At 44.8% G+C, this 10,710-nt stretch overlaps 2 long non-coding RNA genes across 2 annotated transcripts; both read right to left on the minus strand.

Moving 5' to 3' along the window:
* Window positions 1-4,343: 4,343 nt before the first annotated feature.
* On the minus strand, window positions 4,344-5,265 carry LOC144752926 (uncharacterized). Its single transcript, XR_013594145.1, has 4 exons — window positions 5,032-5,265; window positions 4,857-4,940; window positions 4,723-4,769; window positions 4,344-4,492 (listed from the first exon to the last, which is right to left on the minus strand). It is a non-coding gene; the product is annotated as an uncharacterized LOC144752926 (long non-coding RNA).
* Window positions 5,266-8,648: 3,383 nt separating this feature from the next.
* Window positions 8,649-9,547, minus strand: LOC144752928 (uncharacterized). Its single transcript, XR_013594146.1, has 4 exons — window positions 9,509-9,547; window positions 9,334-9,417; window positions 9,200-9,246; window positions 8,649-8,969 (listed from the first exon to the last, which is right to left on the minus strand). It is a non-coding gene; the product is annotated as an uncharacterized LOC144752928 (long non-coding RNA).
* Between the last annotated feature and the right edge of the window lie 1,163 nt (window positions 9,548-10,710).

Here is a 10,710-nt window from a genome sequence, read left to right on the forward strand (position 1 = left end):
ACTTTCACGTACACCGAGTGGTCTTCAAAAAATGGTTGATGCCTTTGGTGAATTTTGCGATAGTCGGGGCCTTGAACTGAATACCACCAAGACTAAATTTATGTGCCTCAACCACCAGTCCACGTTCAAAGGTGGGATAACGTACAAGGGTACTCCACTTGAGAAAGTTGATGCTTTTAACTATCTAGGAATTATTTTGCAGGGCGATATGAAATGGAAATCGCATTTCAACACGGCAATACTAAAGTTTAGTCAGCTTGCAGGCGTAGTCGCCCTCAAACATAGAACCTCGCTGACAAAACCTATAAACTGTGCCCTTGAAATTTATAAAATGAAAGTATTGAGCGCCTGCTTATATGGTTCCGAACTCTGGGGTTTTTCAAATCTAGGAGATTTGGGGCGGGCAGAAAATAGATTTTTACGAGGGCTCGTAATGGCCCCCCAAAGCACACCCACAATCCCATTAAAGCTGGACCTCGGCAGGAATAATATTGAGGACATAGCCCGGCTACGGCCACTGTTGTTTTGGAGGCGCCTGATGGTGACCCCAGTGCTAAGTCACTATGTCAATGCCTTATCAGATGTCGTTAAGAATGATCGTTTTCATTGTATTGTATGGTTAAAAGAATTGCGGGGCCTACTTGTAAAGCTAAAACTGGATCATTTATGGGGTAACACGGATGTAACTTGCTTTCCCTCAAAAGCAAAAACTGAAAGAAATGTATTGGGAGATGGTGTATTCATCAATGTATTGTAAAAGATCTGTATCCAACCGTCATCTCGCTTTCTGGACATTAAAATGTTGCCATTGTGCGAACCTTACTGGGACATAATTGAACGCCCGTATGACCGGAAATTATACTTTCAATTCCGTGCTGGAACACTTCCAGTGAATGCCTTTAAGAAACATTGGTCCCCGACGTGGGATGCACGTTGTTATCACTGCAAAGATCAAATAGAGCACATTTCCCATCTATTGTTCTGTTGCCCTTTATATGCAAGCCCACGGCGTAAATGGTTAAAACCAGTTTGTTTAAACATTGGAACTCGCAGCCAATCGATAGCACTCAGAATATTAGAATCTGACTGCTCCATACCATTCGTGATTGCGGTAGCAAAATTTCTTGCTTGGGCCTGGGTAATTCGCACCCGTACATTACTGTTAAATGTAACATAATGAAGTCTGGTTGCTATGTTTTAAATGTTTCCCTACTGAATTTTAATCTTTTTTAATAATTGAAATGAATTAAGTACAAATTTTATTTGCATGAAGTATTCGACTGTCACTTGTTTAATATGTATTTTAAAAAAGTATTTTTAGTTTTAGTATTTATTGTACAGGGTTAGGATGGATGCTTTTATGACAAATGTCGAATAAAGCTTTAAATTGTTGTGGGTAGGGGGAAGCTTGGGCCGAAGGGCCCATACTCCGGTTAAGGTGGAGGCCATGTGTCCATGGCTCTCCCGGTACCCTGATAAGGTGGCAACGTTGCGTTTGTATTGGGGTTTCATGGAAGGTTTCCGGATTGGTTATCAGGGGCCGAGGGAGAGACGTTGGGCTGAGAACTTGCAGTCCGCCAGGGAGTTGCCGGAGGTGGTGGCGCGTAAATTGGAGAAGGAGGTTTCGGAGGGCAGAATTGCGGGTCCTTTTGCAGACTGGCCAATGTCGGATCTCATTGTTTCACCTCTGGGGGTGGTGCCCAAAAAAGAGCCTGGGGAGTTTCGATTGATTCATCATTTGTCTTGGCCGGAGGGAGGGTCTGTGAATGATTTTATTGCGGAGGAGGACTCTAGAGTGCTGTATTCGTCGGTGGACGATGCCATAGGCTTGGTGAGGTCCTGTGGCGTGGGGGCTGAGTTGGCCAAGTGTGACATCAAGTCGGCCTTTCGCCTTCTTCCTATTCATCCGGCGGATTTCCCCCTGTTGGGCATGCAATTTGACGGGTCCATCTTCGTGGACATGGTGCTGCCAATGGGTTGTGCAATTTCTTGCGCGCTTTTCGAAACTTTCAGCTCCTTTTTGCAGTGGGCCTTTGTGGACAGCAGTGGTGTCCCACTATTTGGATGACTTTCTGTTTATGGGCGCGGGTCGCTCGGGTGCATGTGGGGAGGCTTTGCAGCAGTTTCAGTTGTTGGCGCAGGATTTTGGAGTGCCGTTGGCACCGGAGAAGACGGAGGGGCCTAGTTGCTGCTTGACGTTCCTTGGGATTGAGTTGGACTCACTGGCTTGGCAGGCGCGTTTACCGGCTCGGAAAGTGGCGGAGATGCAGGACGCTTTGAGAGGTGCGATTGAGGTTTGGAAACTTGAGTTGAGGTCTGTGCAGCGCTTGCTGGGGTTGTTGACCTTTGCTTGCAGGGTGGTGAGGGCCGGGAGGACGTTTTGTAGGAGGCTCGGCATGGTCATGTCGGGGGCGGCCCTCCCGCACCACAGGATCAGGATCACGCTGGGGGTCCGGTCGGACTTGCGAGTGTGGCTGGTTTTCCTGGAGGACTTCAATGGTGTGTCCTTGGATTTTGCGCGCGACAGGATGGTGTGGCAGGTTCAACTCTACTCGGACGCGGCGGGTGCAGCTGGTTTCGGAATTTTCTGGGACGGCCGCTGGTGTGCTGAACAGTGGCCGTCTCATTGGCTGCGGCAGGGCAGGAGCATTGCTTTTTTGGAGTTCTTCCCCTTGTTGGTTGCATTGCTGGTGTGGGGCCCGGAGTTCAGGAACAGGTCAGTGTTGTTTCATGTGGACAATATGACTGTAGTGGACTTGGTGAACAACCAAAAGGCAAGGAACCTGCGAGTGCTGCGCTTACTGCGAAGTTTCATGCTGCTGTGTCTGCGTTTCAATGTGCTGTTCCACGCGCAACATGTGCCTGGCGTGAATAACGAAATTGCGGATGCGTTATCTCGTTCGCAGTGGCAGCGCTTCAGGGAGCTGGCGCCGGGAGCAGAAGCTTGCAAAACGAAGGTGCCGGAGGGTATCTGGGCCTGGTGGGAGTGAGAGTAGTTGGGTTGGTTGAGCGGTCGATAGAGGAGTCCACTAGGCGGGCGAACAGGTTAGCGTGGACTGAGTTTGTGTCCTTGGTGGGGGGAGTGATGGGAGTGGGACGGTTGTCCAAGGAAGAGTGTGAGCGTGGGGTGGTGCAATTTGTGTTGGAATGCATGGATAAAGGGCTGTCGCAAACGACGATTGCTGGCAAGTTGGCGGGAGTATCTTTCTACAGCATGGTGTATTTGGGTTTTGATCCGGCTAGGACGGATCTGCTGAGCCGAATGTTAAAAGGTTGGGGTCGGGTGAGTGAGGAATTGGATGGGGTGGATCTGCCGCGTGAGGCGGTCACAATTGATTTGTTGGTGCAGGTTTTAAGGGAGTTGTATTTCTGTTGTTATGACGGGGAAGAGGTGGCGCTCTTTCGATTATGCATGATTTGGATGTTTTTTTGGTGCATTTCGGGTGTCGGAGTTGCTGGGGGCACGTGGGGCGCCGGGTCGAGTGTTTGGGGATGTGCGTGTGGATGGGGTTCGTTTGGGCATATGGTTGGGACGTCCCAAGACAGACCAGTTGGGTCGGGGCAAATGGGTATGGTTGTCGGAGAGTGGGTGTGAGGGTGTGTGCCCGGTGCGAGAGTGGCTGGGGTTTTGTGGTCGAGTGCGGAGTTTGGAAAGGGAGATTTTTGTGCATGCGTCGCGGAAGCGCTTGACGTCCTCTCAGTTGCTGGCGGTTCTGCGGATGGCTTTGCGGAGGTTGGGCAGGGACCCGGCGCGTTTTGGCACGCACTCGTTTCGGATTGGGGCGGCCACTGCAGCGGCGGGTTTGGGTTGGTCGTGGGAGGAGATCCGGAGGATTGGTCGTTGGCGGTCGCGATGCTGCGAGCGTTATGTGCGTAAATGAAGGGGTGGGGCATGCTGCTTGGCCGGCTGCACTGTTTGTTGTTGCTTTTCTTGTTCTGCTGGGGTACTAATCTCTTTCTCTTCGTAGGTTGTGTTCGTGGGCCGGGGGCCAAGACGGTCACCTGGGTCGTTGGGCACTCTTTTGTGCACTGGGGGAGAAGTACGCTGCCAGGCGGGTGTACGGCCGTAACCTGGGCCTGAGGAGCAGCCATCACGAAGTACAATGGTGGGGTAAGAGCGGAATGCGTTGGGGAGAATTGCTACCATGGCTCACAAAGAAAGTGTAACTACAAACAGATACTGTTCATGAGTGGCGCACTATTCACATGCCCCTTTGGGTGCACTTTTTTATAAAAAAACCTGCTGCTTTTCTTTAAATTTTTACGTTACAATGCTTATCAAACTTTCCACAGCCTCCTCTAAATAAATGCAAAATGAAATACAATACAGAGTTGATATTTTGATTTAATGACAATTTTTCTTGCTTGTCTTCTCTTTTTTCTCTTTTCTTTATGTTCTGCACATTACATCATGTACATAATTGCTTTTTGCAGCTTCACATTCAGTCAATCCCAATGCATTTCGGTATAAATATACCTTCGTCAGGGGATACTGTAAGTAAAATAAACACCATAAGATTTGTTTCTACTTTAGATCTGACCAACCTACTGATTCCATGCCACATTACGTGTTCTTTTGTCAAAATGAAGCCCAAAACACTCCCTGTGCTCCCTGCATGCATCCTTGCTAATTTACAAACACAACCTGCTCCGTGTGGATAACCTTAAACCTTGGTGACACCAAAATCATAGCATGCTGCACACACCGACTCCTATTCATACCTGAACTGATTTGTTAAACGTATGCCGAACAGTAACACGTGGGCATCCTAGGAAAAAACCAAAGCTATCAGTACCGATCATTATTCCTACAACTAAGTTCTGTACTAATTACCCCCTATACGCGATAAGCCTACCTGTGTCCCGCTGAGTTCAATGCTTCTGAATGTGTAAAGCACCCCGCTTCGTCTCGCGTGCAGTCTCTTGTCTCGCGCTCGGTACTAAAAACCAAACCTGAGAATTACTATCTTATTCCTCACATAAACTAAGAATCACGTAGCCACCGACTGCCGGTGTTAAAACCACGCTTACCTAGACTCTGGAACCTCTCACGTAAGTCCTGGCTTTCCTCCCTCTCGCTGTGTTTGCACGCTGCTACCTGCTCGTTCTAAACCCCTCCTACTAGACACTAAAAACGGACTCGTGTCCAAGTTTCCTGGCGGGCTCCATCTTGGAATGGGATATTTCACCCGAGTTTGTATGCATAATGCTACTAAACGAAATGCAACAAAATGTGACGAACAACTCTAATAAATTGTATGTATGATCCCCAAATGCATGCTAGCTGTATGTGTGTCTCAACCCCCCGTTTGGGACTTCCTTTTGACAAATTCCCACTGTCCTATATTTACATGTTTAAGATGACATGATCCTTATTACAGTACACAACAGTTTATAAAAAACACATTAATTCGATTTTGTCATTGAGACCACACGGCTCAAGCGTATTCAAATAACGTATCCAATACATTTCTCTCTGAGACAATTGCCGATCGGTGTCAACATGTAACTTTGCATCAATACATTCCAATACTGTAAACCGCAATTGTGGTATGGTGTTGTGTCTCTCCTTCCAATGCATAGCTAGATTGGACTTTGGATTATTCGTTCTTATCGTACTTTTATGCTCCGTGATACGGACTTTTACTTTCCTTGTGGTTTTACCCACATATATCAACCCGCAGGGACACTTTATAGCATACACTACCATGCTGGTGTTACAATCAGATGTGTGTCTTAGTTGTATCTGCTTGCCCGTATGCGGATGCTGAAACATATTACCTGTGATAACATTACTGCAATGACTGCAGTTGTGACATTTCACCATCCCCCTATTCTGTGTGTTGCCTAGGACTTTGTGTGAATGTTTTAGTATTTCTTTGATGTTCTTCGATCTGGTGTGGGCAAACAGGGGTTTTCCTGTGAATACTTCTTTGAAATCTGTCTCTGTTTCAATAACCTCCCATCTGTTCAAAACACTGTTTTTATTGCCCTACTAGCTGTAGAATGTTTTATGACAAACACTTCCCGCTCGAGAGGTTCCCTGTTGGTTTTGACCAGTAATTCTTGTCTGTCTTTTAAACTAGCTTGATGTTTGGCTTTGTTCAATACCTCCTCGGGATACCCTCTGTCTCTATATGCTTTTGCCATTATGTCAATCTCTTGAAAACCTTGAGCCTCTTGCGAACAGATTCTGCGAGCCCGCAAAAACTGCGAAAGTGGTAAATGGTTCTTCAATGACATGGTGTGGAAACTGCTGTAATGCAAAGCATTATTCCTATCGGTTTCTTTCTTGTACAACCTAGTGTGGAGCTCTTGTCTCTCTTTTTCTATGAGTATGTCTAGATAGTTCATAGTGCTAGCATGAATTGAATGCGTGGTCCTTATGTGATCATGACGGTCATTTAATTCAATCAACCGATTGAATAAATCCTCATGAGAACCACTCCAAACAATAAGAATGTCGTCAATATATCTAACGTAAAGTTACAAGTGTGGCGCCCACCCTGGGTTTGTCAAAATGTGTTCTTCTTCATACTTTGCCATAAAAATATTAGCAAAAGTCGGAGCTCCAGTAAAACCCATGCTGGTTACTGTCCTTTGAAGATAAAAGGTGTCCTGCCACTTGAAATACCCATGGTAGAGACAAAAATGTAACAGCTCTAGAAGAAACACATTCGTACCTTCCTCATAGTCATGTTTCAACAACATCCATTCCACTGCCTCCACTCCCTCCTGATGCGGAATGGAGGTGTACAATGATGCTATGTCAATAGTACATAACCAGATTTGTTTGTCTGGATCAATGACAACGTCATTGATTCTTTTCAAGCAGTCTGTTGTGTCTTGAATGTATGTGCCCCATTGATGTACAAGTGGCTGCAAATAGTGGTCCAAAAATTTCGCTAAGGGTTCATGTATTGACCCACATCCTGCCACAATTGGCCTGAATGGTGGGTCAACTGCATTCTTATGCATCTTAGGCACCATGTATATATGTGGTCTTTTTGGGTGTTGTACTGTCAAAAATCTACTAGTCTGTTCATTTATCCAACCCCTTTCTAAAGCTTTATCCAGTAAAGTCTTCAAGGTTGTTTGAAACTGGGTTGTAGGATCCATGTCCAATTTAATGTACGTGTCTTCATTGGTTACATGTTGCTGGACCTTGTCTAAATAGTAGGAGTTGTTGAGAACCACTAGGGCTCCCCCTTTATCTGCTGGTACTATTTTTAGACTATCGTTCTCCGCTAGTCTTTTCAATGTAGTTCTTTCGTGCCTAGTCAAGTTGTTTCTGCTCTTCTGAACAGTTGGAATTTTTTCCAAATCCTTTTTGACTAAAATCTCGAAAAGATCTAATGTCTTGTGAGAAAAAGGAGCTGTGAATGTGCTCTTGGGTCTAAACTGCTGATGCGCATCCGATGTACTCCGAGACGCTGTGGGGTCTTGTGCAATTGTGTGAAAATACCATCTTAAACGGAGTTTTCTCATGAACTTAAACAACGAGACCTCAGTTTCCAATTTTTTTGTGGAATACGTAGGAACAAAAGACATGCCCTTGTTCAACACCTTAAGTTCCTGTGTGCTAAGTTGGTAATCTGAGATGTTCATTACTAGTTCCTCCTGTTTCTGTTCTTTCTTTGTTGTGGTGCCTTTACCCCTCCTTGTTCGTTTTGTTTTGTAAGTGGTTGTAGTTCCGTGGGAGGATGATTGGATGTCCTTCCCCCCTCTAAAAAAGACTCCCTAGGAGTGATGTTACTGTCCCCTTGAGATGCCCCTTCCGTACTGGTAGTTGGAGTGGCCACTAATGGTGTTCTTGTGGGTAAAGTGTCTTGTTCTGTTGCTACACTCTCCTCAGATGTAGATGTTTGAGGTTTCTTTTATGCTCTTCTTTGTGCATACTGGTCCGCCCATGAGTAAACTTCGTCAAGTTTATAATCTATTGTGTCGCGTTTAAATTTACGCAACTTTCATTCTTGAACCTCTCTAGTATGTTCCTCTAACTGATCGTTGATGTTTTTAAGTGTCGCAACAAGTTCATCCTCTGATAACCGTGTAGCTAATTCTGTGTTTAACTCTTGGATTTCACTTTCAAGCTCCTTCAGAATGTTGGAAAGCTCTTCCACTATCAACAGTATTAAATCTAAAGAACATTTATTCAATATGGCATACCATTTTAACATAAAAGGTTTATTAAACTTAAATAATAGTGGTCTCAATGATATGCGTAACCCTCGGGGAATACGCTTGACTTTGTGGTACTGGATTAACGTGGTGGCGTGCAGCCTTTGGTTTACTTCTTTCCTTAATGTGTATTGCAATTGCTTGATCACCTGAGAGGTTGGTCCAGGTCTACCTTGAATTTCTCTGACATCTTTAATTAATGCATATATACCTTCAGCCTCTTCTGTTGAATATGCCTTGACCTCTGCCTGATTCGCAGTTAAATGAGCAATTTTATCAAAATCCATAGTATGCGGGTGCTGGGTGTCGAAATTGGGCCACTGGGGTATAAAACACGACCCCCTGCACACCTCTAGTTTTGCTAATTCTCAAATTTATCCAAAATGGTTACTGTTAAACCTTATCTTTAAACCAGGTGCTTGCCACTCTAACTGACTGGCTCCTGTCAGTGGCAAAAATCTAACTACAAACAGATACTGTTCGTGAGTGGCGCACTATTCACATGCCCCTTTGGGTGCACTTTTTTATAAAAAAAACTGCTGCTTTTCTTTAAATTTTTACGTTACAATGCTTATCAAACTTTCCACAGCCTCTTCTAAATAAATGCAAAATGAAATACAATACAGAGTTGATATTTTGATTTAATGACAATTTTTCTTGCTTGTCTTCTCTTTTTTCTCTTTTCTTTATGTTCTGCACATTACATCATGTACATAATTGCTTTTTGCAGCTTCACATTCAGTCAATCCCAATGCATTTCGGTATAAATATACCTTCGTCAGGGGATACTGTAAGTAAAATAAACACCATAAGATTTGTTTCTACTTTAGATCTGACCAACCTACTGATTCCATGCCACATTACGTGTTCTTTTGTCAAAATGAAGCCCAAAACACTCCCTGTGCTCCCTGCATGCATCCTTGCTAATTTACAAACACAACCTGCTCCGTGTGGATAACCTTAAACCTTGGTGACACCAAAATCATAGCATGCTGCACACACCGACTCCTATTCATACCTGAACTGATTTGTTAAACGTATGCCGAACAGTAACACGTGGGCATCCTAGGAAAAAACCAAAGCTATCAGTACCGATCATTATTCCTACAACTAAGTTCTGTACTAATTACCCCCTATACGCGATAAGCCTACCTGTGTCCCGCTGAGTTCAATGCTTCTGAATGTGTAAAGCACCCCGCTTCGTCTCGCGTGCAGTCTCTTGTCTCGCGCTCGGTACTAAAAACCAAACCTGAGAATTACTATCTTATTCCTCACATAAACTAAGAATCACGTAGACACCGACTGCCGGTGTTAAAACCGCGCTTACCTAGACTCTGGAACCTCTCACGTAAGTCCTGGCTTTCCTCCGTCTCGCTGTGTTTGCACGCTGCTACCTGCTCGTTCTAAAGCCCTCCTACTAGACACTAAAAACGGACTAGTGTCCAAGTTTCCTGGCGGGCTCCATCTTGGAATGGTATATTTCACCCGAGTTTGTATGCATAATGCTACTAAACGAAATGCAACAAAATGTGACGAACAACTCTAATAAATTGTATGTATGATCCCCAAATGCATGCTAGCTGTATGTGTGTCTCAACCCCCCGTTTGGGACTTCCTTTTGACAAATTCCCACTGTCCTATATTTACATGTTTAAGATTACATGATCCTTATTACAGTACACAACAGTTTATAAAAAACACATTAATTTGATTTTGTCATTGAGACCACACGGCTCAAGCGTATTCAAATAACGTATGCATTATGCATACAAACTCGGGTGAAATATCCCATTCCAAGATGGAGCCCGCCAGGAAACTTGGACACGAGTCCGTTTTTAGTGTCTAGTAGGAGGGGTTTAGAACGAGCAGGTAGCAGCGTGCAAACACAGCGAGACGGAGGAAAGCCAGGACTTACGTGAGAGGTTCCAGAGTCTAGGTAAGCGTGGTTTTAACACCGGCAGTCGGTGGCTACGTGATTCTTAGTTTATGTGAGGAATAAGATAGTAATTCTCAGGTTTGGTTTTTAGTACCAAGCGCGAGACAAGAGACTGCACGCGAGACGAAGCGGGGTGCTTTACACATTCAGAAGCATTGAACTCAGCGGGACACAGGTAGGCTTATCGCGTATAGGGGGTAATTAGTACAGAACTTAGTTGTAGGAATAATGATCGGTACTGATAGCTTTGGTTTTTTCCTAGGATGCCCACGTGTTACTGTTCGGCATACGTTTAACAAATCAGTTCAGGTATGAATAGGAGTCGGTGTGTGCAGCATGCTATGATTTTGGTGTCACCAAGGTTTAAGGTTATCCACACGGAGCAGGTTGTGTTTGTAAATTAGCAAGGATGCATGCAGGGAGCACAGGGAGTGTTTTGGGCTTCATTTTGACAAAAGAACACGTAATGTGGCATGGAATCAGTAGGTTGGTCAGATCTAAAGTAGAAACAAATCTTATGGTGTTTATTTTACTTACAGTATCCCCTGACGAAGGTATATTTATACCGAAATGCATTGGGATTGACTGAATGT

Source organism: Lissotriton helveticus, chromosome 5_1 (assembly GCF_964261635.1).
Source record: "Lissotriton helveticus chromosome 5_1, aLisHel1.1, whole genome shotgun sequence".
NCBI lineage: Eukaryota > Metazoa > Chordata > Amphibia > Caudata > Salamandridae > Lissotriton > Lissotriton helveticus.